Here is a 6,000-nt window from a genome sequence, read left to right on the forward strand (position 1 = left end):
TTTTTTTCTTCTTTATAATAGTCATTCTAACTGGGGTAAGATGATATATCATTTTGGTTTTGTTTTGCACGTCCCTAATGATTCATGACATTGAGCATTTTTTCATGTGTCCATTGGCCATTTGTCGGTCTTCTTTTGAGAAATATCTATTCATGCCCTTCTCCCATTTTTAATGGGGTTATTATTATTATTTACTGTTTAGTTGTTTGAGTTCCTTGTATATTCTGGAATTAGTCACCTGTTGCATGAGTAGTTAGCAAATATTTTCTCCCATTCAAGAGGCTGTCTCTTTACTCTGTTGATTGTTTCTTCTGCTGCATAGACGTTTTTCAGTTTAATACAGTCCTACTTGTCTATTTTTTGTTTTGTTTTGTTGCCTGTGCTTTTGAGGTCTTGGCCATAAAATCTTTGCCTAGAAACAATGCCTTGAAGAATTTTCCCTGTGTTTTATTTTACTAGTTTTATAGTTTTGCGTCTTACATTGAAGTTCTTAATCCATCTTGAGTTGTCTGTATCTAGTGAAAGATAGGAATCCAGTTGCATTCTTCTGCATATGATTATTCAGTTTTCCCAGCACCATTTATTGAAGAGGGTGTTCTTTCCCCATTGTATGTCCTTGGTGATTTGTTGAAGATGAGTTGGCTGTAAATATGTGGATTTATTTCTGAGTTTTCAATTCTGTTCCATCAGTCTATGTGTCTGCTTTTATACCAATACCATCGTATTTTTGTTACTAAAGCCATGTAATCCATTTTGAAGTGAGTCAAGAAGTGACTCTGAAGTCACATCTGAAGATAGTGTGATATCTCCAGCTTTATTGTTTTTGCTCAGGATTACATTGGCTATTCTGGCTCTTTTTTGGTTCCATACAAATTTTAGTATTTTTTTTTCTATTCTGCGGAAAATGGCATTGGTATTTTGATGGGGATTGCATTGAATATGTAGATTGCTGCAAGCAGTATGGTCATTTTAATAATATTAATTATTCCAGTCCAAGAGCATGGAATGCCTTTCCATTTGTTTATGTCATCCTGAATTTTGTTCATCAGTTTTTTGTAGTATACCTTGTAGAGCCCTTTCACCTACTTGGTTAAATTTATTCCTAGGTTTTTGTTTGTTTGTTTGTTTTTGTAGCTATTGTAAATCAGATTTCTTTCCTTTTTTGTTCTGTTTTTGTTTTTTGTTTTTTGTTTTTTGTTTTTTGTTTTGAGAGGGAGCTCTGTCACCCAGGCTGGAGTGCAGTGGTGTCATCTTGGCTCACTGTAACCTCTGCCTCCCAGGTTCCAGCAATTCTCCTGCCTCAGCCTCCCGAGTAGCTGGGATGACAGGCACATGCCACCACGCCTGGCTAATTTTTGTATTTTTAGTAGAGATGGGTTTTCACCATGTTAGCCAGGCTGGTCTCAAACTCCCAACCTCAGGTGATCTACTATTTCGGTCTCCCAGAGTACTGGGATTACAGGTGTGAGTCACCGTGCCTGGCCTATTTCTATCTTCTTGTACTACATCTTCCAAAATTGTTGTGATTATTATTTCTGATTGGCTTATCTTTTAGTCATTCTACTCCAGATATGAGTAGTTTACACACCACAATTACAGTGCTGAGATATTCTGTGTTTTGCTGTGTACTTCCTATTACCAGTGAGTTTTGTACCTTCAGATAATTTTTGATTGCTCATTAATGACCTTTTCTTTCAGATTGAAGAACTCTTTTTAGCATTTCTTGTAGGACAGGTCTGGTGTTGATGAAATTCCTCAGCTTTTGTTTTCCTGGGAAAGTCTTTATTTCTCCTTCATGTTTGAAGGATGTTTTCACCAGATATAATTTTCTAGGGTATAAGTTTTTTCTTTCAGCACTTTAAATATATCATGCCACTCTCAGCAGGGCGCAGTGGCTCACACTTGTAATTCCAGCACTTTGGGAGGCTGAGGTGGGTGGATCACCTCAGGACAGGAGTTTGAGACCAGCCTGTGGCTTCTTACAGGGTCTGGCCAATACGGTGAAAGCCCATTTTTGCTGAAAATATAAAAATTAGCCAGGTGTGGTGGTGCACACCTGTAGTCCCAGCTACTTGGCAGGCTGAGGTGTGAGGATCACTTGAGCCCAGGAGGCAGAGGTTGCAGTGAGTCAAGATCACTCCATTGCACTCCAGCCTGGGTGACAGAGTGAGAGTCTGTCTCTAAATAAATAAATAATAAATCGTGCTGCTGTGGTGTACACATGGGGGAAAGGCGTCCACTCTCTACGCACGAACCTAAGCACTGAGGCTGCTCCACCAGTGGGGTTAGGGTCACTGCCCCAGGCCCCAGGCCCCAGACAGTCAGCTCTCAGGCTCGCCCACTTGGACTCCTGGTGGCAACAACCGCTGCATTTGTGTGGGTGGTGGGGAGGAAGGGGAGGCGGTGGGATGGGTGGAAGGAATTCCACTCTCCGATTATGAGCCCCAGAATAGAGTCTGTGCCTCTGCTGGGGGCAAGGTCGCTTCTCACAGGGTCTGGAAAGTGTGTGCTCTGGTTTACTGTGACTGTGTCCCAGGGGTTGCCTCCTTAGTGTGCGGCACCATCCTTTCCCTGAGGAGTAGCAGTTAATGTGGGCCAGGTACTGGGGACCCTGTAGCACCTTTGGGTCCAGCCAGTGCTGTGCCACTGTAACCCTCTGAGTGGACACTAAGGGATATCAGTGGGGGATCCGGAAATGTGGACATAGGAGGGTGCTTTCACAATGGTGCTGTGCTGCAGTCAAGTATGTCTTGCAGAAGCATGTGACCCTGGTGCGATGCCCTGACAGGGCCTCCAGACCACCACCCACACTAGTCTCAGAGTTTGTAGGGTAGAGGAGCTCTCTCACGGTTAGGACTGCAGCAGTCTGCAGCAGGGATGTGTATAGCAGAGGGATTCTCACGGCCAACCTCGACTGAGTTGGCCACTCACTTCCTGTTCCATCTGTGCCTCAGGTATTTCCCATAACTTCTCTGTTGAACTCCAGTGTTCTCTCCTAGATGTTCTATTGGAGGTATAATTATCTATTCACAATTATTGATTCCTTCTGTAAAGAGTGAGTGTCTAATGTCTCTAGTCAGCCATTTCGAACCCCATCTCAGTTTTTTGAGAGAAATGTATTTCTGTGGTTTGCCGTCACTTCCATGAGTTTATGCTATCCATGCCAATAGGAATAGCTTCTAGGAATACTACCATCAATTAATGTGCTGCCTGACCTGACATAATGACATGAAGCAGCAGTGCCAAAGGTTGTGTTCAAGGAATATACCCTTCAGTATCTGGCACTAAAAGTAAAGTGGGAAGCGAAGGAGAAACCAGTTTGGAATATGTGGAGCCAGGACACATCTATAGAAAATTCATCTAGTTCTCAGCTGTGTAAAATTGTAAGTGGGCAATTAATTTTTCATTAATGCCCAGCCAAAACAAAATTTATCTCTTGCCAAGGAAACTGCTCAGTGATGCAGTGTATGTAATTATAAATACATCATACATATGAAGATGTGATCAAGGAGTATGAAGTCAAAAGATATATATATGTATTTTTTTATTTTCAAGAATTCTGCTTCTGACTTCAAATAGAGTAACAGGAATTGGATTTATTCTCACACCTAAAAAAAAAAAAAAAAAACTAAACATTAAACCAAATATATTAAAGACGTTGACTATCAGACAACAAAGGACAAAGATGGGAAAAAAAGTGAGTCTTATAATTGCCCCCCAACAGGAAGGAGAAATCCAGGCATGGCCACGTGATCTCCTTAAGTTGAGGAGGTAAAGCTGGGAGTCTTGGGAGGGAAGAGTATTAGAGGTAAGACAGCTTCAATAAGAGAGATCGTCAAAGGATGTCAGACGCCTCCCCTGGAGTCTTTGACTAAGTGCTAATCAGCAAATGTATGAGGAAACTACCCAAGGCCAATGAGAGAACCACCCAAAAGGATTAGAAGAAACTACTCAGAGATCTCATGGGACTGGGAGTAGTTTCTGTTCTCATTAGCGAACAATGAAAAATCTCATAATTTGCAGCACATTCATAGAGTCATCAGAGTTTTGTCTCTATAGTGGGCCAAAATAAGCCCTAGAATAAATGATGCTCTGTTCCCACCAACCCCCAACCCCTGACAAAAAAAAAAAGAAAAAAATTCAAAAGGATAAAACTGTTTATAAATAACTATGTCTCAGAACAAAGCTCAAGAATATGTATAGGAAAGCAAAAATATCCAGCAGTCAAAAGGTAAAAATCACAATGTCTGGCATCCAATAAAAAATTACAAAGCATACAGAAAAGTAGAAAAATATGGCAAATAGTTAGAAGGAAACTCAATCCTTGAAAATTACTCCAGCCTGGGCAACATGGAGAAACCTTATCTCTACAAAAAATACAAAATTTAGCTGGGTGTGGTAGTGTATGCCAGGAATCCTAGATACTCAGGAGTCTGAGGTGGGAGGATCACTTGAGCTTGGGAGATTGAGGCTGCAGTGAGCTGTGATCATGCCACTGCACTCTAGCCTGGGCAACAAAGCAATACTAAAAAAGAAAAGAAGGAGAGAAAGAGAGAGGGAGAGAGAGAGGAAAGAAAGAAAGAAAGAAAGAAAAAGAAAGAGAGAGAGAGAGAGAAAGAAAGAAAGAAAGAAAAAGAAAGAAAGAAAGAAAGAAAGAAAGAAAGAAAGAAAGAAAGAAAGAAAGAAAGAAAGAAAGAAAGAAAGAAAGAAAGAAAGAAAGAAAGAAAGAAAGAAAAAGGAAGGAAGGAAGGAAGAAAGAAAGAGAGAAAGAAAGAAAGAGAAAGGAAGGAAGGAAGGAGAAAGAAGAGAGAGAGGGAGGGAGGAAGGGAAAAGAGAAAGAGAAAGAGAGAAGGAGCAAGAGAGGGCAGGAGGGACAGAAGGAGAGGAGGAAGGAGGGAGGGAGAGGGAAGGAAGGAAGGAAGGAAGGAAGGAAGGAAGGAAGGAAGGAAGGAAGGAAGGAAGGGAGGGAGGGAGGGAGGGAGGGAGGGAGGGAAGGGAAGGGAAGGGTAGGAAGCAAAGGAAGGAAGGAAGGAAGGGAAGGAAAAGAGGGAGGGAGAGAGGGAAGGCAGGCTGCCCAAAATAACACAATGACAGAAATAGCAATTACATTAAAACAGCTATTATAACTGTACTGTATATTCAAGGAGATAGGGAAAGGATTGAGTTTGTTAACTAGAGACATGAAAGATGCAGAAAAACTAAAACCAAAATTCTAGAGATGAAAATCACAGTATCTGAGATTAAAAAAAAAATTGGATGGGATTAACAACAGATTACACATTGTGGAAGAAATGATTATTAAATATGAAGAAATATTAATAAAAGCAATCCATAATAAAACACAGAACATAAGAAAATATTTTTTTAATGACCAAAGCATTAGTGAGCTTTGGGTTACATTCAAGTGACCTAATATAAGTTTAATCGGCATCCCCAAAGAAAAATATTTGAACAAACAATAGCCAAGATTTCCAAATTTGATGAAAACAATAAATTCACAGACACAAAAAAGCCAATAAATATAAGCATAAGAAACATGAAGGAAACTGCAATAAGAAACATCATAATCAGCTGGGCGTGGTGGCTCACACTTGTAATCCCAGCACTTTGAGAGGCTGAGGCAGGCAGACCACGAGGTCAGGAGACTGAGACCATCCTGGCTAACATGGTGAAACCCCGTCTCTACTAAAAATACAAAAAAAAAAGAAAAAAAATTAGCGAGGCATGGTGGCGGGCGCCTGTAGTCCCAGCTACTCGGGAGGCTGAGGCAGGAGAATGGCATGAACCTGGAAGGCAGAGGTTACAGTGAGTGAGCTGAGATCAGGCTGCTGCACTCCAGCCTGGGCGACAGAGCGAGACTCTGTCTCAAAAAAAAAAAAAAAAAAAAAAAAAGAACGCTTTTTTTTTTTGAGACAGAGTCTCGCTCTGTCGCCCAGCTTGGAGTGCGGTAGCACAATCTTGGATCACTGCAACTTCCGCCTCCCAGGTTCAAGCGATTCT

The sequence above is a fragment of the Macaca thibetana genome, chromosome 1 (genome assembly GCF_024542745.1).
Source record: "Macaca thibetana thibetana isolate TM-01 chromosome 1, ASM2454274v1, whole genome shotgun sequence".
NCBI classification, from domain to species: domain Eukaryota; kingdom Metazoa; phylum Chordata; class Mammalia; order Primates; family Cercopithecidae; genus Macaca; species Macaca thibetana.